The 24,899-nt window shown below is 40.3% G+C and overlaps 1 protein-coding gene across 3 annotated transcripts in view; it reads left to right on the top strand.

The window, feature by feature from the left end:
* The window catches only part of LOC143372797 (lachesin), a 562,432-nt gene that overhangs the window by 182,525 nt on the left and 355,008 nt on the right, over positions 1–24,899 (top strand). The window lies entirely within an intron of this gene.

Below are 24,899 nucleotides of genomic sequence, written 5' to 3'. Positions count from 1 at the left end.
AAGTTTCTGTCATCAAAATACCATCTCAATGTTAATTAAACCACTATAATCGCGAACAGAATATCTTGCAAGAGAATGCCAGACAGAAGATATAGGAACCTACAGTGGTACCCCTACAAGAAACTTTTTAATCTTAAATTCCCTGGCTGCTAACCGCCATAAATGCCGCCACGATCCATTTCGTATAGAGATTACAGGGTCCAACGAGGTGACGGGATTTTCCTCGAAGAAATTTCCCGCGGCCCCGCGGAACTTTCCCCGCGAGTACGTAAGTCACGGAATTTCGTCACTTGGCCTTCTCGTGAATTCCTCGTGGATCCTCTCGGTGCGTGTTCCGGAAGAGATGGCACTCATTTTCCCGACCGTTGATTCTCGATGGCCTCACGAAATCTCCCGGCCCGCTTCAACGCCAGGAGTAGACAAGGAACTAGCAGTGCCACCCCCTCGATCAGCAGAAATTGCCACAGCGTAGTCGTGAAATTTTAGTGCCGCGAATCTCCGAATTGTTCTCCCCCTTTCCGCTTCCTCTTCTTTTCCAGCCCCCCTCCATCTTCGTTTCTTCTTCCTTCCCCGCGTTTCTTACCCTCCTGCCTTGTTTTTGATATCGCCTGGAAACGTATCCACGTAACTTGGCGTGCAAATCCTGAACGGGGATGATCTTAAAAAACTTTTATTTCACTTGGCCCGATGCAATCTGTGATCGCGGGGGAATCACAGAAACGGCAGGTTTCGCTTATCGAAGAACGTTTATGACAGTTGCTATAGAGGGTATGTAGTGCAGGTACTTGTCGCGAGCTTTTTCTGTGGTGTTTCAAGTATTCTGGGTGCACTTTTTACTGAACTTTTTAAGCGATCAGATTTCGTCGTTAAAGCTATGTTGGTAGAATTCATTATTCATTGCGTCTGAACGACTACGGCCGAAAATAGTCCCTTGCAAATATGGCTGCGTAATGTGTACCAGGGTTTCTACTTTGCCGAAACTGTTGACAAACACAAGCGGAGAATATTGATTTGGTGAAACACCAGCAAGAAGAAGGGAATTGTGATGTGAACAATGCTTGGAATTATTTTGATGATTCAAATGTATTTTATTTTTAGAATTTCTGGGAAGGTGTTTCTAGAAGACTTTCAGTTCGAGATGAGAATCATCATTTTTATCCTCATTAAATTAACAATTTAATCACTAGGCAGCATGATTGAATGGAGAATATATAGATTTCATCAGAGAAATTTGATGCATTGTACATAATGTAGAGTGGAAGCGGATCCAGTGGCCGTTTGCGTGTCCAGAATATTTTGTATTTGTGTCAGAAGGAGGTTCACGAAGTCAGGTGATTCAGGAGTGCAGTGATAGTTGGAGAGTCACTAGACGAAGGGAGGGTGTTCAGGCAAATATGAGTTTTGTCGTGCAGAGTAGATCGCTTGAAGATTACTTAAAATTACATTACTAAACATACCTTCACACATTACTAAAAAATACCTTCTACGATAATACGATATTAAAGTATGGGAAGGAAAATTAAGAATACGATGGAAAACGACTTGCTTTATTTACAAAAATACTTTAAATAATACAATATTAATTGTTTATCGTATATCTTACACTTAGCCTTCCAAAACATAGCTTGGAAGGTACTATTCCAAAAATACTTGATTCCTGAAATATTAATTACTACAGCACATGAAAAAGTCATTGATTCAAATTAACTTCCGACTATTTTTCCAACAGTAGAAACTCGTTAATATTTGTCGAAAGAATCAGGAGAGGCGAGAAAATGGAGAAGACTGGTTTCATTAGAAATATATCGTGGAATGATTCCTATCGCTGGATTCACAATTGATTGACGAGAACTGGAATACTTGGTCCCTGTTTCTACGATATGGTAGACAGTGTCTACCTGTTTGTTTTGCAGAGGAGCAATAGGGCTCGTTTGCATGGCTCCATCGATCGCCAGTCGCGAGGACTCACGATAATTGAATTGTGAATCCAATCAAGCGGAATGGCCTGTCGAGATTACGAAAGAGATCGCGACACGAGCTGGCGACTGTAGATCTGTGGGGACCATCACGATATCGATGGGTTCCTCGCTTCCCTAGTGTTTTGTCTAATTGCTGGCGATAGAAATTAGATAGGTGGAATCGTATAACTCGTCATTAAGTGGTGGAAAGTTTAATGAAAGGACACGATGAAATTACCTGTAAGTGATATTCCATTTTAAGCAGAATTCAAAATATTTATTACAGGAAAATAATCTGGTTAAAAAATTTCTCAAACACATGATTTTAACTTTATAAAGGTATTTTGAGAAAGGAATTGTGATTCCTCAGAAGGACACAAATATTCTTCGTCGCGATAAATAACTGACGCAATTAGACAGTATTGTATGCGTAAAATCATTTTTGGGAAAGTGGTTCTGTGCGTAGGGGAGAGCGGGGACAAACGTAACGGCGTTAGGAAAGTAACGCACCTTCTCCCCTCTTCCACAAACATTTCCAAAACGTTTGCTTTACACAGTTACATATGTATAGTGTCTCTTTTATTGTACTGAGTGACGCTGAACAGTAACACAAATTATATACTGTGGGCAAGCTAAAATTGTTATTTAGATCATTCAGGTAAGTTTCTTCTATTTTGTTTTTTTTTGTTAATATTCTTAGTTAAACTATAGATATTAAACCAATTATTTGCTAGAGCGTTCTTAGATAATGCCTTTATAAGATCCTGTACTTGATTTCAACAAGTCTTGTATAGTTTGTATGTTATAACAATTCTATTCTGAAAAACATGGCTGGGGACAAAAGTAACACGTCGCTATGGGGATGAAAGTAACATGTTACTCGGGCGAGAAAAATAGCATACAGGATAGGAATTCTTCAGATGATAATGCTTGTCTATGTCTGGTTTGTTTGGAACCTTTCAGTGAAAGCTGTTCGAGAGAGAAGTGGATCAATGTCTAGATTTTAAGGGTTAGTCCCACGCAAACTGGACCATGGGTGATCTTCACTACGTATGTCATAATTTTAATTCGGTGTATGTAAAATTTAATACCTATCATTCAACTAAATACACAATACCAAAGAAATGTCCAATACTGGTTATGCTTTCTACCTTTCGTTATTTAAAATTTTTTTTTTTTATTGTTAGTTAAAATATGTGTACTTAAATGTTTTTTTCTATCGTTTTTTATAATAAAAAATCCTATTTTGCGTTGGAAGAAGTGTTTTACTTAATTCTCCTCAAAATAATTAGTGTTACTTTCACCCCCACCGAATGTTACTTTCGTCCTACCCCTGCAGGACAAAAGTAACAATGACAGTCACTGCGGAAAATTGCCATAACTTTTTAACTACTTATCACTTAAGGCTGATTCTGGGCTCAAATGATAGACCAAGAAACATACTATCTTAAGGCATAATTGTCATTTATATATATATAAAAGTAATTGTAGGCTAGGCCAAAAGCAAAAAATGTTACTTTTGTCTCCGCTCTCCCCTACCTTTCGCTTGCTTTGACGCTGAGAACAAACGTAAGTTGTCAAAGTATCCTGGCAAAAATACGCCAAAGAGTTTCAAGCAGACCCCTTTTTGCAAAAGCGTACTCGTTCTCGTCAATCCTCTGTTGCTGCGTTCATTTTTAATTGTTTTTACCACACGACTACAACACCAGGTACCTACGTATTACCTACACGAACAAGGATATTGTTTGAAGCGAATCGCGTTGCGTGCCTGTTTTCAAGATAGGTACATGTTAAAAAAATATATATTTTATTTTTTAGAATATATTTTTGGAGCCACGCAAGAGTGAACTACAGGCTTTGTGCTGGATTCAAATAAAAATCTCATGTTTTATATCTTCTGTTTCGTCATTCATTTGCCTTATCCTGTTTCGTATGATTAAATAATATTCCCAAATACTAAAGTGTTATAATCTAAATATTGTCCCGGTTAAATTAATTTGTAAATGAAGCCTCCACTTGTAAGTTCGTGAGTTCAAATATTTAGTCAGAACAGAGTGTCGAAAATAACAAATTAGCAGAAAATTCTATCGTGTTTATTTCATCTATCTGACAAACAACGGCAAATCTCTTCTCCAATTTATCTCTACTTATTAAATAGTACAGATATGTATGCATCTCATTCCTAATTTTCCTCTAACAAGAAGGGGAAGAAGATACTCTATAAATTCGCGTATCTGTGCATCACAGGATTAAATCAATCATAGCTCTCAAACGGGGTCCGACACAATCATTTCGGACCGCGACACCTCAACATGATGTGTGTACAGCGTTTATACACTGGCGATGCATTGTCCGCGCGCGAATATTCACCGCGGCGATATATCATCTCCATCGATTACTCCAAACCGCTGGAAAATTCCTCAAAAATTGGTCGAGGACTCGGTGTTTCACGAAACGTACTTCGAGGATTCTCGACGTCCACAATTTTTATATAAAATAGCTCCACAAGAAGCATCATTATGGTGGCATACAAATTTTAACACCGCAATGCATAGGCATGTAATCCTCTTTCAGAACGAAAATTAAAAGACACTTACCAACTTTTCTCTATAAATAGAAAGCTATACTACTATATTTTTAATTACCATATAATTACCACTACCTAATTAGGTTTATTTCTTTGCCTTTCAGCCTCAAAATGGGGTTAGGGGAGACCGGGGCAAAGTGAACCTCGGGGTAAAATGAGCTTTCTTAATTTATTCTGTAACAATAGAATATATTTACAAATTTTGGTGACGTAATAAATGTGTGTAATAGCACAATGATAATTATGCACATTCAGATATCGAAAAATGGAAATTCATTTAAAAAATTAAAAATGAAGTTTTAGAGACTTCCAATTGTTTTTTTTTTCAATTTAGCTTTTTGGATAAATGAGCCTTAAATGTGTTATTTTAACTCCAATTTTTTTCTGCGTGTTTACAACAAGCTTATAAACATACATGTACACGCGTTTGAGAAAACATTAATCGTAACATTATTAAATAATTAATTTTCCACTGAGTACACATTCGGGATAAAGTAGCCGGGGTAAACTGAGCTGCAAAAAAGATGCGCGAGTGATGTGTGCAATAACCTAACCTGTCAGCTAGCTGGGAAACCACGTGATGGAACAGAATCCAACCTCAAAAAAATGAAAAATCTGCCACAGTTTTTGACAACCACGGTTAAAAAAACAGAAACTGACGTGCTACACACGTCATCCCAGCGCAAGGGGTTAATAATTACCTATATCCTTAATTAAAACTCGTATTTTATTTCAGCCCACTTTGCCCCAGATAGGAGTTCACTTTACCCCATATACCACTTGCATCATTTCTTTCAAGTTGAATTTTAATATACTCTAAGTTTATTTTAAGTATTGCTATTCTTCATTTATAAATAGTAATGTTCAAATTATATTATAAATCTATTTCCACACATTTTTATTGAAAGGGAAAAATTTTATTCGACTTCAAACTTTTTTCGCATCACTTTGCCCCGGTCTGCCCTACATACACGTGTGCGTGAGTGTTTCTGGGAAAGTCAACTCCAAATTGTGTTTTCGTTTTGTCTTCTTCCTCCATCTTGGGCTTCCTTTCTTCTTTTTCCAGAAACATACGCATCTACTCCGCCCCTCTTCTTCTCCCTTTAGTATCCCTAAATAGAAAAATATATTTCCAATGGTTAATTACGGTTCAATAGGAATTTTCCTCCCAATAACACAGTTACTCGAATTTTCACCTTCATCTAGAGCTTCTTCCCCCTGTTCAGAATGTATCTAGTTGGCAGTCTTCTGGAGATTCCCAGGGTTGCCCTCGTTCCCTCGATCCATCGCTAATTAGCGCCAGAGCTTCGTCAATTTTAAGCACGCTCTCCACCGCGGCCTCTAAACCTAATGGATCCAATTTTGCTGGACAAACATGTCGAAAAAGCTGCCATTTGGCCACGGTATCGATCGATCGGTCCGCATGAATGGCCGGGCAACATATTTTCTTGTTAGGCACAAAGTCAAATCGTTCTCAGACGTCCATTGTTACGTTCAGCCCCGATTGCGATGCTATAACATCGTGTATACCCGACGTGTGTACATTCCAGCCGATGTATTGTCCGGGGTCGAGTGTCGGCCACAATGGATCCCGGTTGTGGAATCGATCGATCCTCTGTGCACCGGGGTTGGGAACTGGCGGCAGGAGGGACGGAGACAGAGGGGGACAAGCGTTGGGAGGCAAATCAGCGGCTCCATAGATGATCATTATAGATGGGATGAGAGCATATTAAGGGAGGAGGGGCGGCAGCAGGCTGCTGGAAGTTTTATTAAAAAATCTCGCCTCAAGGATGATGGATATTTCAAGACAGGGGTCGACCCAGCGTCAAGATAGTCGATGGGAAAGTCGAAAGGAAAGGAAAGAAAAAGAATCGCCCGCGGAAGACGTCCGGGACGTGGAACGAGCGTGACTACGAGGAGCAGGAAGTCGAAATAGGAGGCCTCTTGACAAAGGCACAAGGACTGCGAGTGTGCTTCATTTAAAAAGTCGGAAGCCTGGTGGACAAAGAGGGACAGGTATTTAAAGGACGAATTACCTGATAATACAGGGCGGGCGCGCAATCATGGTATTAAAATGCAGGGGTGGGGTGGAGGGGGGCGTATGGTTCCTCGAGACGGAACGGGGTCGAACATCAAAATCGTATGAACGCCTGAAAATTAAAGGGGTTCGAGTGAAAGGGAATAAGGCACAAAGGGGCTGCTGCCTCGAAATTGGGAGCGGAAGTCGGCTCGTCATCTGTCGAGAACAAAGATGTTCTTTCAATCACCAGGGAGAGGAAGAGTAGCTGAAAGGAGGCTCAGCGGAAGCGATGCAAGATCGGCGGAATAGGTTAACGTCGAATCGGAAAGGAAGCCGTGTAACTGTTCAGCGGGTGTATCTTGTGTCTCTTGATGCCTCCTTGACGTTTCCGTGTCGCGCGACGTACCGAGTATTAAATCAAAATAGAGCAAGCAAATCGATAGTGGGGTGGCTGCAGGGATGGGGGGACAGGCGGAATGGGGGACGAAGAGAGGAACAACGAAATCTTTTGTCAGAGGACTGAGAAAAGCTGAGATGTGCGCGGATGCCTTGACAGGGAGTTAAGGCTCGGAGTGTAGATGGCAAGGGAAGGGGGTTCGAGAGGGTAGTGAATTAAAGCGGCTCGTCCTTCCTAACGAAGTCAACACGCCGGGCGGACGGATGAGGCTGCCTTGTCGAGCGGAGACTGTCGTAACAAGCGTAATCTTATATAAGACGGCGGGCCGGGGGCGAGGGTCAATTGTAGGTGGCAGGAAGGGGGATGAAGGCAGAAGGAATCTAAAGGGAGTAAGGTTAGGACGAAACCTCAGACCACCGCGCCGGCTCGAATTATGCCTCGTTCCCTCTTTCAATATCAACCTTCGCTTCCTTTCCGCGTCTGCTGCGATTTGACTCCCTTTTAGATACTTTTACTCATTCACCTTCGCCGATTTTTTAACCTTCGGGAGATTATCTCCCATTTTCGCACTTCCACTTGCTGGTGAAGGTATTGAAATTACAGCGTCACCAAAAAATTATGTCGAGACTCTAGAAACTCATATGTTTTATCCAGAAAAAATCTGGAACATTTTTTCTTATAACAGTCCCTTCGATTCATAATTCTATTATTCCCCTTCTTTGCTACTCGCAAAAGAATAAACGTTACTCCCCTCGTCTCCACCCTGCCCTTTGCCAATGTATCCAATTTGCTTATCGTTGCATCTATCGAGCTCCAGCCACCCCCGCTCCCTCTGCTTTTCATCGTCTTGGGGCCTCCGTGCTCTCTCGCCCCTTCCTTTTCTTTCATCGAGCTCCCCGCACTTTTGCCCTCCGCCCACACTTCGGCAGCCATTAAAATGATAAAATAATGTTTGCGATGGTAAGTGCCACTAAAGCCCGCCGCTTAACCACACCCGCCGGCTCACCCCTCGTAAAGAAGCCGACCCTCGACTTTGTACCATCTTGTCGAACCACTTCTCGCTCACGCTCGTTCGCCCCCGCCGCTAATTTACGAACGCCGTACTCGAGGCGGCGACGAGTAATCGATTTACGGGCACGGGCAACGGAAGCCAAACGGGTAGGAGGGATGGTGGCTGGCTGGTGAGAATACCGCTGGTTTTCGGTGGAGAATCCGTGGCGAGGGGTTGCCAACAGGGGCACTATTGACGGATAATATCGTAATTATTGCTTCCTCGTTCACGCGCCGTTAAGGCTTTCCGCGTTGTAATTAACGCCGATGGTGTCCTCCAATGGCGGTACAGTCCTGCCTAAGAATACAGGAAGAATCTTCATGGCTGATTGCTGATTCAGGGGGGTGTTTTTAGCGTTAATATAGAGGTGTAAGGCGTACAGGTTCTCTCTTCTCTACTCACACGTATCGTAGAGTTGTTTAGTCTATTTACACTGTAGTACATTTTATTAAGAGAAATTCGTCTATTGTTGTGCTGACACCTGGCGTAGCCCAAGAGGCTCAGGTATACAGCAAATCAGTCAGTCCAGAGATCGCATATACAGAGTCAGCGTTTTATCCTGCAACCCGCGCTCGCGCGAACTTGTAAAATGGCAACAACGCCTCGCGGACGCATTCCACTACAAAAGACGTCGCAAGAGCTATTCAGAATTTCCCGGCCCGGGTTGAAAAATTTGGGGCCTTTTACGTATAACTTTTGAACTATAAAAGACATTGGAATGCAATTTGCGCCGAAAAATGAGAAACAATTATTTCCTCTTAATGATGGATAATTTAACATATTTTACATTTACTTAATTTTTTTCTATCATTTTTTTAACCATGATTGTTGTAAAAAGCTTTTGCAAACTGTTTATTTGATACTGTAATTAATGCTGCTCTTAAAATTCGTGGTGTTGATAAACAATAGGCTAGTTGTTTCTGTATCATTACTTTCAGAAATTGAAAAATTAAATTTTTATTCAAGTATGTGTTAGTTCTGCAGACCTCAGAATCTGTTGTTCTGGTTTTCTTTTTTATGATTTTATCCTTAATGCAGTGCGTACCTAGATCAGACGTAAGGGGTAACTAATGGGACGTGTCTTTGATTGTAGCGGTGTTTGAATTTTTTTTCTAGAATTTTTGTGTTTGAATGTTTTAGCCACTCAACGCCACGCCTATACCGGCATCCGTTAATGTCATTTTATGGAATGATGCGCCATTATTGTGGCTTTTACACGCAGGTGGCGAAAAATCTCTCCGTACAAGGGTATAGCGCCGCGTTCACCCCTGTCGTACCTAAAATTTTTTAAATTGAGACGGGTACGAGATCAGTCAACATTATTTTCAAACCTCATTACAGTAATCTCGGGTGCGAGTGGTAAACCGATCATAAAAGCGGAGCGAGCGGCTCGATTACCTGGGCCGAGAAATTCCCAATAGCTCTTCGCGACGTTAATTTGAAAGAGACCATCCTAAAATTTTCGGAGCTCGGGCATCACTGCTGTCCAGCCGTCGCTGGCAGCTCTCCGCTGGGCCGGTGCATGCGTGTAGTGGAATGCGTCCGCGAGACGCTGTTGCCATTTTACAAGTTCGCGCGAGCGCGGTTTGCAGGATAAAACACTGACTCTGTACGAAGCTTTGTAATTTTCAGTTTATTTTATACTATAAAGCAGAAAGTGTATCGCATGTTTGTGTGTTTGTCTGTCGCCTAAAAACTTTCGAACGGTAAACTCTGGGATCACGAAATGTACTTCAACTAATTATGCCTGGCTAATCCAGATAAATGTGACTATTTCACAAAAAAAGCATAAAAAAAATTGTTTTCTCTTATAAAATCAAAATCTAAATTTCGGGCGAAGCCGAATAGTAAAGCTAGTACTTTTATATTTCTTTCTCGTTATTGTAGTAAATATATATATACGTTACACTAAAGGTGTGTTAAAGTCTGTTCAAACCATTTTATAATGAGTTATTATTCTCTTATCTTAATTTCTTCAGAAACGTCCCCAATGAGATTTGAAGACACAGTCTTCTTCTCGCAGTCTTCTTCTCCACATAGTTCGGCACTCATAACAATTACCGACTCGTAAAACAAATACCAACGCCATCGATATTTCCAAAAATCGAATCTTGTCGATATTCCACCCCTTCCCCCTTAATTTCTTGCCAAAGCACTCAGCCCAAACTTTCTTCCTTTCCCATCGCTTTATCAACCCCCACCACGCAACACCCCTGCGCGCCACACGACCCTCCCTTGACGCGTTACTGCGACCCTCTGCCGATCCCTCAATCATCCCGACTCAGCTCCGACAACGCGACAACGTTAAAAGATTAAGTCCAGCCCCGGCTAGCGTCGAATCTCGATTCTTTCCTCCTTTTCCTACCCTCGCAGCGCGAAGACGGCGCGGCCTAGCTGGCAAGACAAGGAACGAGGAAGGCTTTAACGGGCCGATTAGCTCGAGCACATCGAAACACTTTTCAGCACTTTACCGTGTCACGGAGATTTTCGTTCCCTTCTCCATCCACCCCTCTATCGGGGATCCGTAGACACGGCTGTCTGTTTTCAAAGGGTTGGCAATTACCCCGTTCGCGGTGGCGAGTTCGTCCCATTGAAAGACAGAATGGAACCGCGTCAGGTTGTCGAACAGAGTTGCAAGACGGATGCAGCACGCCGAGGGTGGCTTAGGGGAGAAAGGGGGAAGGTTTTATGGCGGAGAGGGGCGGAGAGGGGGAATATCAAATGTACCTCTGTGTGGAACGGAGAAGGATGATGGTCAGGGAGAGTATGATAAGAAATGAAAGTTCGTGAGACAGGAATGGAAAGTGCCTAAGAAAAAAGGGGAAATGGATGGGCAGAGAGTACGAGGGAAGTATCCTGCGTTTCCTGGGAATGGAAAGGGATGGTTGGTGCCGGAGAGACTCGAGAGAAGGAGGGAAGCTGGATACGGGGCTCATTAAACCGGGAATGCTGATTGCGTTAGCCCTCGGCAAGTCATTTCACCTCCCTCGGTTGTTAAATGACCGTGCATTTCCGTTGGTTTCGCACACATTGGCCGCCCTGTACACTGATGTAAACACGCACGCATGTGTACACGCGTGGCTGGGTATGAACCACCCTTTATGATCGAAAAGCTTCACGATGTAACGCGCGCCTGTCAAAAGTGAGCGTTTTAATCAAGGGTGTTTGATGGCTGCTGACAATGAGCTTGAAGTGGTATGTTCGCGAAGTGGATATTAGAAATACCACGTATTATAGAAATATTTTTGCTATTGCTCTTTTCTCTGTCACGTCGCTAACATTTTCTGCCTTTTCATTTGTACACGATTCTCGCCACTCTTGAATACCATCCTTTGATTATCTCGACTTTAGATTATCTCGGAAAATAACTCCTCACGCACCTTTCGTTCATCCGATAGGTTTGTAATTTTATTTTAAGTAATAAAGGTTAGGGTGGTGCTTAGTTGACCGTAAAAATTTGTTTTTGTATTTTCTCACGGTGCACCATGTCAATGTGTTCACCCTTATGAGTAAGTACCTAATGCGGTATTTATTGGATTTCATCAGTTACATATTAGGGGTGCTATCAGTCATTGAATTTTCTGTTTTTAAGAGGAAAATGCAATTTTCTTTTCGACGTATTATATTTTTTTAAACACATTTGCTTAACACTGCAATATTATTACAAAGTAAAGAGTAGCCGAAGGAATCGGCTGCTTTTTGTCCCGCGATTTTGGAACTGAATTTTATGCCAAATGATAGCTTATGATGAGTCATCAATCACACGAAATTTTCAAGTTGAGGTGACAAGTATGTTTCTGAGATATGGGAGGTCAAAGAAGTGAAAATTCGTTAACGCGTCAGCCCATTCGCTTCGATGTACCCTACGGACTTTTCTGTCAGTCCGATAATTTAAACAATTATTCCCAGGAGTTTTACTGACTGTTAACAACGAATTTGGACTTAGAAGGGGAGGGCACCATGTGGTAGACACCGATTTTGATGAGCCTTGGCACGAGGGATCTATGTCGAAAATAAGTAAATAGGTGTCCGAGCGTTTCTGCCAATGGGCCTTAATAATAGAGATATTTACATGGAAATTATTAAAAATTTCATAGTGGCCGTGGGGTTTTAATGGGTAAAAATCCCACACTACCCTGGCGTCCCCGGGGGATTCCTCTTGAGAAGGAGTCGGGGTACCTTTCGAAGATTTCCCCAAGTTAAAAAAAAAATTTATAAAAAAATAATTTATAAAAAAAAATTATATAGTTTTTTTAACGTGGAGACATCTTCAAAAGGCACTCCGACGTCTCCAGAAGGAAATCTCCCGCGGGCGCCAGGGTAGTGTGGAATTTTTACCCCCTAAAACCCCAGGGCCACTATGAAATTTTAAATAATTTACATGTAAATATCTCTATTATTAAGGCCTATTGGCCGAAACGCTCGGACACCTATTTACTTATTTTCGACATAGATCCATCGTGCCAAGACTCATCAAAATCGGTGTCTACCACATGTTGTCCTCCCCTTGTTAGATTTTCAAAATTCACAACTTCTATTGCGAATAAAATTTTAACCACGTCCTTTTTTCAGTAGGTATAGAGAACAAAACGTTAGGGTGCTTAAAATCCAACTATTAAACGTTTTAATAGTTGGATTTTAAGCACCACTCTAATAAAGGCGTTACGATATTTCTATTAGTTCCAATCGAACGCTAGTGGATATTGAAAAGGTATTAGAAGCAATTCGTTCGAAATTAGGCACAAAGGGTTGCCACACTTTCCTCCACAAAGTTCAGGCCCGGCGCCGTTTCATCTGGTCATTAAAAAGCTTTCAATCGGCGAACCTCGTTTCATTTCACGCGTCGACGTACGTCCGTGTCCATGGAAAAATGTTTCATCCGCCACGTGAGCTTCCAGGTGGTGGAAAAAAAGAGTAACGTCGCTTGATGGGGGATGAGAACAGGGAAGAATCATGGGCGCCGATCGAAAACCGCGATTCGCGTGGTATGCTTTTTCACCGCCAATCGGCAGCCCCGTTGTACGGTCATTGTCATCCACGAATTTCAAAGATTTTCCAGCATTTCCCGCGGTTCACGTCCCATTGGTGCACGCGGAATGTTACAGCTTCGGAACATTCTCGATTTCTGGTTTATTTCCCACCTTGCATCGATAGTAAAGAGGTCTGGGTTAGGTCTGGGTAAGGTCTGGCTTTAAAGTCAGCCGGGATTGAGATAAATCTTTCTACTGATATTTTAATATGTTTTGTGGGAAATAATTCTGGGTAATACTTCTGCAACTCTAATTCACATTTCTAATATCTGTAGTCTCAATATTCTTTAATTGAGTTTCCCTGATTTTTTCCCTCTTCACAGACTTGTTTTTTACTGAAAAAGGAGAAAAGGAGAGTTCACTCACACGGTGTACTATTATTATCCGTATCAGTAGCTTATTTCGTTATTTTTTCGCGCTGTCTATTAATGTAGACAATTATGCGTCATAATTGACGCGTAAGAGGAAAATGGCTCTACATTCCTGTATTCCGATGTAACATTGATTTTGTGTGTCCTGGGGAAGAAAATTCGAAAGTTGGAGCTTCGTCGTTGGTTATTTATGAATATTCGAGGTACTGGAAGTTATAAGGTAGTGGTTTCACTTTTTGGTTTGGCTAACGTTTAGCTACACAAATCACATAGGCGAAACGACAGATACATTTTATTAGGTATCGAAAATGGATTAGCGTTATATTTGCAGTCAGCAATGTAAATCAGCGTGATGTACGCAGAAACAGGTGCGCATAATGCTGCAGTATAGTATTTTCTACATAAAATGTGTTCCTGATGTAATCTGCATGGAAAATATGCAAGCGGGTTTTCCTTGCTGTTTTTTTCATGCTTCTTGCTGTTTACGCTGATGAATTTTACAATTACAATTATTTATTGCGAAGGTACATTCGTCCAAACTCGTCCGTCAGACTGAAAAAGTGTAAGCAGGTTTAATGCTTACTTATTTAAAATAACCATTGTAAGAAACAGAGGGTTTTACGAAAACGTGGAAAAAAAATGTAAATCTCACTTTTAACATGTCATTACTGTTTAACCGTACTCAGAAGCGTGGAAAATAATCTCTACAGCTACCAAACTTACCTCATTTCTTTGTAAAAAGCTATACATTTGTAATTAAACATTACTTAGCATTCCCTACATAGTTTGATGACGGTAGAATTTTTTTTTAATGAACACATTTGCTTAGTCGAAAATCTGCTCTCCTTCTTCACAAAAAAGTGACAAATAAATAAATGTATTCACCAAGTCGATAAAGAAATCAGTTAAAAATATTCTATCCTTCATTCACACGACACTTGATTTTGTCAGTCATTAATAACAAAGATAGTTTAGGGTAGATGGGCCATTTCTGGCCACTTTAAGGTATTGTACCAGTTTTGGCCACTTCTTAAAAAATATAATATTTTTTCGTGTAAGCAATAAATATAACCTTATATTTCTGGCGGTATACTAAACAAAATATTTATGATGTGAAATTCTCCACATAATAATGATCTGCAAGCAGTTTAAAAATAAGGTAATTATGCACTTGGCCAAAAACAGTGCAATGGCCACAAACGGTACACCTACCCTAGTGACTATTTCTTTGACACCGTATTAAACAATCTAGGGTAAAGGACCCATATACCGGACGGCTCCCTATTACCGGACACAATATTCATTTTCATGATTTATAAAATCCAGGCTATATAAATTAAAATATAATATTCTTATAATAAAATTTGGAAGTGCAGTTTTCTAAATAAATATAGGTTTTTTATAATTAATGTTGGTTAAACATGTTAAAAAATGTATAGAAATTCTCATTCTAGCAATTATCGGCATTTGTCCATTTTCATTATCAAAATAGCTAAGCATCACTTATATTTAAGAGTCGATGTAATAATAATTCAATTGATATAATGTACAAAAAAGGTTATGTAGTGATAGTTCAAATAATAATTAAAAAAATAATAAAAAATGCATATGCAGGTGGTTTAATAATATTCTAAAAAATTAAAGCGAATCCGGTGACTGCGTCAATATTCGTGTTAACTAGACAGTTACCGGATGTTCGGGAACGTTCGAAGTATCTAACCTATTTTCGAATCGATGTAGATGTTTTCATTAAAGTAACAATATTTGTGAACATTTAAGAGAATTTTTAACTTTAAAAATTTTATTTGGCAGATCTGAATATGACTAAAACTGTAAGAAAAGAATACAGTAAAGATTCAAATAACAAAGCATTAGAGGTTATAACCTCCCACCAATCTTCGGTAAATGCAGCCAACATACAGTTTGGCATTCCAAGGAGAACGTTACACGTCAAAATTAAGAACAAATATTAGAACAAAGAACCAGGACCAGAATCTCACGAAGATGTTTTAGTTAAGGGGAGGTTCCGGTCTAAAAATCTATTTTTCTTTATTTCATTTTTCGAATGTTCAACCTTCCTTCCTATAAAGGAATACGTGTTTAAAAGGATTTGTTGAGATTCATAACATTCCCGAAGTTATAGGCATTTGAGTAGCGGCAAATGCATGGGCAACAACCGGCCACTCGGCGCACACGTAAAACTTTAAACGCGTTTTTCTCGAAACAGAGTTCTCAAAACGGTGGGACCTGTATCTCGAAAATTTATTATCCGATTCGACTGAAACTTTTTTTATTTTGAAGTATATACTTCTGACTAGGGGGGGATACCAGAAAAATACAAAACATTGATAAATTATAATTTTCAAAGGCGTTGAAAGGGTGAAAACTATAGGCAAAAAGTGATTTCAAACTTCAAGTGGCGTTGTTCTCTAAAAGAATGTCATTTTGTAATTTTTTTCTGGTTTCCCCCCCTAACCAGCAGTATATTCTTTAAAATAAGAAAAGTTTCAGTCGAATCGGATAATAACTTTTGTAGATACAGGTCCCACCGATTTGGATGAATCTTTTGACGCCTTGAATGTAACGACTCGCCAGTGCCGTCTGCAATGATTAATTATAAAACAAAAAATATATTTCTATAACATAAAACATCCTTAATACAATGAAAAAAGTTCCATTACATTATATATAGTAGTTTTCCTTTAATTAATTCCTAAAGATCGCCTATTTTTTGGGCTCTAGACCGGAAGGTCTCCGTAAGTGGATAATGCATCTAGACAGTGTCCGGTAGCTCAAGCACAGTAAATAGTTCTCAAGCTTTAAGCGTTTCCGGTAATTACGACAAAATTTTGTTTTACATTTTTACTAATATCTCATTATTTATTTAAATAAAAAAGAGTTGAACTTAAAGCTGAACTTTTGCGTTTAATGCAAAAAATTCCCAGAATATATGAAAACTTATGTTGAAATTCTTAAATAACTTTCATGCCATCACTAAATGTCCGGCATATGGGCCCTATACCTTATCTATCAGGCAAAACATGAAACAATTACCAGATAAATTACATTCCCACCCTTTCATTTACCATCGCGCACCTGATTCGATTCGAATCACGCTCCAAATCATACTCCACTCATCCGTTTGTAACATTAGGATCCATGAATATCACCTTTCCCGGCCGGCGTAAAATTTCAGGACTCATTCGCCACGGCGAATACACCCATCGAAATAATTACGATTCCCGTGGAAACACTCGCGCCTATGGACGTTCGTCGATCGTCAAATCGATCCGACGGATTATTATCCGACCGCGGTAAATGGCTTGGTAACGATTTGCCTAACTATCGCCTCGCCGCAGGGGAAAAAACCCCGTGCCATCAGTTTTTCCCCCTCCCGGGAGGAATTTTCGTTGGCCATTTTCCACGACGGACTCCCGAAATGCAACGCGTCGACAGTATCGCCCGCGTATTTTCTCGCTTTTTCTGTTCCCCTGCCTCCCGTTTCTGTCTTTTTATTTCCCCGTCCCTTTTTCATGCCCAAAAATCGGCCCGCTAATACATTGGCCATGTATTTATTCCTGTGAAAATTACCGAGACGCGGGATGAGCAAACTCGCTCTCCGTCTCGCGTGCAACGTCCCTCGTCCTGTTTTGCGTGATTCCTTTCCATTCAATTCGAAGCGTGTCATTGGGATCGCTGCTGGCGTTTCTGTGATTTTTCGGCACGTGATACATCCGCAGGGTTTGCGCGAGCGATTAATTTCTAGCGACTTTCGGTACTGCGGTGGCTGGTGGCGCACAATTGGTGGGACGAATAATTGTGTACCTACTCTGATTTAATCTTTGAGTGCGCAGCATGGTTGAAATTCGAAAATAAAGTATTCCTGGTTGAGGATTTTTTTCTTGCAGTATTGGTCGATGTATTCTTCTTCCCTTTTCCCATAAAAGGGGTGGGTGTGATTTCTTTCCCCTGCGATGAATTTTGGTTGCAAGAGGATAAGAACTACTTAGGCATTGTAAATTTACCGACTTTTCAATTGCCGCTAATTTACTGGTATTTTTTAAGGTATCGAAAATATGAGTAAATATTAACAAAAACATTTTTTGAAATCTAATCTTGCATTATAGAAAATATGTACAAATAAAATTATTCTGAACATAAAATATAAAATGATATTCACTACGAAAACAACTAAAAGAATCTTAATTTATATATATAATTCAATATTTTTTTATTTATTAACTCTTTTAACAAATAAGCACGCAAAAAACATAATTTTTAATGTCTAAACTTTGGTCTCCTAATTGCGACCTAATTTTTGTGCAAAATAATCCTGCCGCGGGAAAACCTCTCAGATTCTACACTGCGTTCCATATAAGAGTGTACCAACGCCCCTACCGATTTCCGACCGAACTGCGCAGCTCCCACGGATCTGACTCACGCGATTGGTCGTAGCACTTTCCCTGCCAGTTTACTACCAATCAACAGTGCATCCCTGCGCGAAACGAGTATGCTCTAATGTGGAATGCAGTGCACAATTGTTGGTCGGATAGTCATTAGGAAATCATATGCCATTTGTACCTACATATTTTCCCCTTACATTTTAAATTCTTTTTTGATCACTTGATTCAGATTTTCAGTTTCCTTTTGTATCAGAGTTGGTTCCTTATAAAATACTTCGGTTTTTGTCTTTATTTAATTAGTAGTTGATGCTTTTCTTTTATCGATAACGTAGTAGATGTCGAAAGAATTATTGAACCCATACACGCGCTATATTGCTACATGTAATTTGTCGAATCCTCGGTAAAAAAAAATTACCGGTAAAAATTTGAGGAAACGTTTGTGTAGGGATAAATGATAGAAATTCTATATGCACATAGGCGAGACCATTGTGGGATGAATTAAATGGAGAAGTTTGGGAGTCGAGTTCAGAATCACAAGAGCACTTGTGGTGCATTATTGAAATACAGTATAACAGAGTTTCATACAAAATCGGATCATACTTTAACGCTAGATTTTCGTGTAATTCAAAACCCTCCACGCACTCGACGCAATTTTACAACGAGAAACACGATCGTTGAAAATACCATTCGCGATTCGACGATTTAATAAACGCGCACACTCGGCTGCGAAGTTACCATTAAATATTCCAAAGCGTAAAAAATGATGACATCTTCGTGTCGTCGAACGAAGTGCCACAGGAATAAAAACCGTGCAGCTTTCTAAAGCACGCTGGCGTTTTGCACGGTCTCTTGAACGACTCCGGAGAAACTTTCTCGCGAATTCCTCGAAATCCCCCGAGCTTTCCACCCGAAGACAGAATAAAACCTCGGCACGAAGCAACAAACGAGTCATTGTACGACGAATTGCGATCGAAGCCTCGTTTCTCGAACGTGATTCCTGCAACTTCAACAGTCCCCACCTCGCTCGTTCACACGGCAGGCAGAAAATCCTGATCACAGTTTCCCACTGCGAACCCCCAGCACCCGAAGAACCTTCTCAATCCTCAGCTCTCTTTAATCTCCGACATTCCTCCGTATTGCGCGGTAAAAGCAATACACTGATCATGGACGAGTTAAAAACGCAATAACCGGCGACATCGCGACCTTTGGAGTCCACTACATTGGACCCCGTCGACCATGAAGCGGAGGTATCGGCGGAAAGAAACCGTCTTAGTCGACCAGCCGAGCAAAGAGTAGAGGAGACAGGGACGTCGAAGTGCAGGATCAATCAGAGTCCCTGATTGTTAGCCGGCGGTGTTGATACAGAGGACGTTCTGGTCGGCAGGCGAGGCGAGTCGCTTAGAATTCGGCGCGGGAATGCGACTGACCCGGAGATCGACGGTCAAAGCGTGCAGGGAAGGAAGCGACCAAAGGTTTACGCGGGATGAACGCTGCAGCGGCAGGCAGACAGAGGGGGAGTGGATTCTGGCCCGTCGAAGCTGAAAAGATCCGAGTGTGTGCTGGCTGTAGAAACGCTCGAAAACGGCGATCCGATGGGGGTACAAGGAGCGACGGTGGTCAGGGGGCGCTGGACACGGCGAGGGACGGGGCGAGAAAGACGTAAAAGAGTCTCGATTCAGCTGCGGTGTACAAGTGACCGAGCCAGCCGTGCACTCGAATGTAATCGAAATCCGCGCTGGAAAAAGAATAATCGGCGGACGGGGGTCCAGAGCGGCTATGGAGGATGGAAAGGCCGCCATAAATTACTGTGACCGAGCCGCCATCGGTCCTAAATACGTAAGCTTTTAGCTTTCACTTTGTTCCGATCCAACGTGCTCTATCTATCGCGGCCAGATACTCTCGCGTGGCCTCTCGACGTCTCACCTCCGATGGTCAATCCCTGCTGTTCTTTATCCACCCTTTTCCCCCTCATTTCTCCCCCACCCTCTTTTCATGCTTTTCCATCGGGCGCTCGCGGGCTTCTTGGCTCTGGTTTGCGACATCCTCTGAAGCAGGACGTAAAAGCTCCTCGCGGAGTTTCTAATTCAAGTGTCCGCGCGCCGCCACAGAGATGTCTGTGATATTAATCAGTGGCCACTGGCCTTAATTGCGGCAGACGCGAGTCGCATGTCGGATAACCGAACTTCGAAGAGCAGCTGAGTTATTCACAATAAATGTCCCGCGACCAAGTCGCGGGACCGCGGGTTGTCAATATTTCGAGAGTTCGCGACAGGAAAGATGCGGCGCATGCACTACCTGGTGAAAAATGAGGCTGCCTACCTGCTCCGTTGTTACGTATTACATGAAACTTGCTGATTTATTCCGAGACATTATTTACACTTCGACAACGATAGATCATGAAGTCTTAACAGGTACCGTAGCGCAGCTTGTCGCTTTCAAACCGAACGAGAAAGATTTACACATGGCCCCTCGCTCGACGGAGTTTTATTCCGCTGAACGGAACGACCGTCTCTACTGCCACCGCGTTGCTAATTTTTCCAATACCGCGCTAGGAGTAAATTACGCTTTGGCACGCTGCACAGTGTTAAAACGCGAAACAGGCCCCGGAGGTAGGGGCGGCCGAGGGGGAGGGGCCAAACCGCGGAAAACATATATTCGACGATCCCCAGGAACGGACGATGTATGACGACGGGATAAAGCACCGTATTCAGCGCGCCTCCACGATTCCTCGGACTCGATAATGCTTTCGTTTTCCATTCTTTCTTCCTTCCCCAGACCACTCGTGTTTTCTCCTCTCTGCAACCCGCTGGAATTCGCGCGGCTACCTATACCGTGAAGTGAATTTATCGAATCCCTCTCGCTCGCTGGGGGAGCCGGGATAAAAAGTCACGGGCGACTCCTTATTCTGGTGGACTTAAGGGGTTATAGTCAGGCGGTCGAAAGGAGGCGAATATTTGTGAATTTTTTTTGAAAAAGTGGAAGTGTATATTTTTACAAAACATCTTGCGCTTAAAAGAGCAACATTTAAAGAACATTTGGTAATTTTTTCGTAGAAAAATATTTACGTTTATAATAAAGTAACAACCGACATCCAAGAAACATTTTTAAAAATTTGGTTTTACGGTGAGCGCTGCCATTCGGAACCAGATTATCTAAAGTCAAAAAACAAAAAAGATTTCCTTGGTATATTAATGTACCCTCAGGTTGGCGGAGAGAATTTTCCGAAATATTAATTTAAAACAAAATGGCGGCTATTTAAAGTTGAAATCCTGATTTTTTTCGGTTGATTTTTTCACGAAATTTTTGCTTTATTATAAATGTAATATTTTTCTACGAAAAAATTACCGAATGTTCTTTAAATGTTGCTCTTTTAAGCGCAAAAAGTTTTGTAAAAATATACGCTTCCACTTCTTCCAAAAAAATTCACAAATATTCGCCTCTTTTCGGCCGCCTGACTAGGTATAACCCCTTAAGAACGAGCCTGGTTATCTTGCGCCCCTGTTCTCCACGGATCTCTTGGCCGAATCTGATCTCTGATCCCCTAAATGAAGCAACGAGGTGATTTATCATTTATCATGATACCCGTTTTATTATAATTTGGGTGGTTTGGATAATCATTTCGTTTTTAGATAGAGTAATTTTTAAATATTCTTGTGAAGTTCATATTTGAAGGATTAGGGGGGAAACAGGGAATGTCACAAAACAGCTTTATCGAGAAAATTAAGTTTTAAATTCACCAGTAAAGAAACAAGGTTCAATGGATTTATCTGCATTCTTCATAACATGATACTTATACCCTAATTAGGCATCGGCAAAAAATTAGCAATAAAAGAATAATTGTTTTACATTATTTTAATATTTTTTCAGGTTTGGACAAGGCAGCATACTGAAACAAAATAAGAAATGTCCACTTCTATTATTATTATTAAAGCAAGGAAAGCCACTCAGTTTATTAATTGTCAGATATTTTGTTTCTCTACTTTTATGCACGAGACAACGTCTCATAAAATCGTTGATCACATTTTTTTTATACTCCCCTCTTTTCTATTACTGTCTACTTTTTTTCTTTTAATAGTGATGGGATTATTCAACCAACAACCATTATAGCTGGTTCGATAAAAAATATCACGTAATATTCGCATTTCCTTCACCTGTTGAATGGGGAATGGGCATCTCTTAAGGGGTTATTCCACTGTGAACGGTCGAAAAATCAAGCTATTTTTAAAGATTTGTTTCTCAGTAAATACAACATATAATAAAATAAATCTTTTTGATATTTATTAAGCTACTCTTATATTATACCATAAAAATTAAAAAGAATATTTTTAATTTGTTTTACTTGTTTTTTACAAAGCGTCAATGTGGCACCTAAAAAAACGGTATATTCGTGGTGCGGGTGATTTCCCGGCTTAGGCTTATCTGAAACAAAATATTTGAAAAGATTCTTAATCTGTATGAGTGTCGCTATCGCTCGTAGCTCAATTAACAATTTTTGTTGGGAAATAACAAAATGGCGCCGGGTTGAAGGAAAAGTTGCCCAAAATGGTATTTTCTCGAATGTTCCCCGAGAAAACTCTGGGTTATTTTTTGACAAAAATTGTTAATTGAGCTACGGGCGATAGCGACACTCATACAGATTAAGAATCTTTTCGAATTTTTTGTTTCAGAAAACCCTAAGCCGGGAAATCACCTGCACCACGAACATACAGTCTATGTTTAGGTGCCATATTGACGCTTTGTAAAAAACAAGTAAAACAAATTAGAAAGATTTTTTTATATTTTTTTGGTATAATATAAGAGTAGCTTAATAAAAACCAAAAAGATTTATTTCATTATATGTTGTATTCGCTCAGAAAAAAAATCTTTAAAAATAGCTTGATTTTTCGACCGTTCACAGTGGAATACCCCCTTAACAAATTTTCCTCGGAGGAAAGATGTCCATTCCCTTATCATAACTTCTTGTTTTAACTCAACGACAGAAGCTTATGCTTAGGCTAAAAGCAAGTATAAGCTTTTATTTACAGTTCCGTATGCAATAAAGGATGAAGTATTTATTAGAAATAGTTTTTACTAATTTTTCAGTAAATACGAACAATACGTATGCATAATACACAGTAGTTACTGAAAACTGCAAGTAAATGCTATCTTAAGTCTACCAGTCGTCTGTCTTAAAATATCTGCTTAATCATAATTATGCAAATTTGTGCCTCCAAGGTTTACAAAAGTCGAAGAAATCACATCGGAGAGTAGGTACCGTGCCATGTTTAGATTCGAAGAACACCATGTGAACTACCTGGCGGATACATTTTTAGACATTGTTGCTGTCTTTCACGGAAAGGAAAAATGGTGGTATTTTTTAGATACATAGGTGATCAAGTAGGCATTGGTGAGGATACGGGTGTTCATCAGAGTAAATCTGTACCAAACGCCAAAACTGGATTAAATTTCCAAAAAATACAAATGAAGTAGAAAAAGTCAAAAGAGATTGGCAGACAAAATTCAATTTTCCGTGCTGTATAGGAGCATTAAACTGTACACACGTGTAACGTTCCTGTGCGAGACGTTGCCGCGTGTTACAGGAAATATCCACAAGTAGAGCGGTTTACTCGTGGAATTGTAAATAACGCGAAGTAAAATTTTTGTTTTTGGAAAAAAGCTTTTTCAAAAATTTTGCTAACGGAAGTTTGTAGCGTTTAGTGCACCATTAAACTTTTGTTTGAAACATTTTTTTCTTTCTGTTGCACTTGGAGAGTTATACGCGAAAAAGTGGAAGGGCCTATTTGGCTTTGAGGTTAGTTCCCGTCCCCTTAAAGGGCCAGGGCCGTTCCTGGCGGGGGTGCAGAAGGTGCCCTCGCACCTGGGTGGCCAAACCTAAGATCGGCGGCAGGCCGTTTATTATATGTAAAGTTTTGACTAATAAGAATAATAATCGAAACTCTTTTGCATGGTAACTGTTTAAAATTATGTATATACAGTGGCGGACGAAAGAAAGTTAACAACATTTAAAATCGTATAACTTTTTTAGAATTAGTCCAAACGACATGAGTTTCTTTTTGAGAAGCTAGAAGCATTAGTTTGCTACTTAGACGTGTTTCGTCGTTTTCAAAAAAAAATGCAATTGGTCGGAATAGCAACAAAAATAGTAAAGGTTGTTTATTAAACTTTTTTTTTGAGCCCGTAATGATAATTCAAAAAACCCGTTTGTAGATTGGAGTAAGTTGTATACATGCCTAAAATTTCATTAACATCGGTTAACGTTGCTCTGAGCTATAAACGCTTAAAGATTGCAGAATAAGGTCGAGAATCGCGGAAATTCCCGAAATCAATGATTCTCGACCTTATTCTGCGATATTTAAAGGTTTGTCGCTCAGAGCAACGTTAACCGTTTTTAATGAAATTCTAGGCATGTATACAACTTACTTCAATCTACAAACTGTTTTCATTACAGGCTCAAAAAAAAGTTTAAAAAACAACCTTTACTATTTTTGTTGCTATTCCGACCAATTGCATTCTTTTTCAAAACGACGAAATACTTCACTTACCAAACTAATCCTTCTAGCTTCTCAAAAAACACTCATGTCGTTTGGACCAATTCTAAAAAAGTTATGCGATTTTAAAAGTTGTAAAGTTTCTTTCGTCCGCCACTATATAGATGAAAAAGTAAACCCTGCATATGAAATTCTTAATTAAAAAATATTAAATTAATAAGGGCGGCAATATTGTTTTTGCAACTGGGCGGCCAGCACCCAGGAACGGCCCTGTAAAGGACGATAAGGCCCGAATGAAACACACCGTTGTTCTTGTCTTGAGTCACTCTATAAACCCACAAAATTGCGTTCCAATACTACTAGTATTCACTTAAAATTTTCCATCATTTACTATCTAGTACCAGTAGAAGATTATGCATACGAAATCTAGTATTTGCATCAGCACTATAATATTTTGTTGGTGACAACTGGGACTACAGAACTGTCGAATCACAAAGGGTGATAAAGTTGAAATGCCCCCGTAAGATGACATTAAAGATTTGGTATTCCTACTGGTTAATAATAGGTAATATCAACTCTGTATTGAAACGTGGG

The sequence above is a fragment of the Andrena cerasifolii genome, chromosome 9, assembly GCF_050908995.1.
Source record: "Andrena cerasifolii isolate SP2316 chromosome 9, iyAndCera1_principal, whole genome shotgun sequence".
Taxonomy (NCBI): Eukaryota; Metazoa; Arthropoda; class Insecta; order Hymenoptera; family Andrenidae; genus Andrena; species Andrena cerasifolii.
This window is presented reverse-complemented; position numbering and strand designations above follow the sequence as displayed.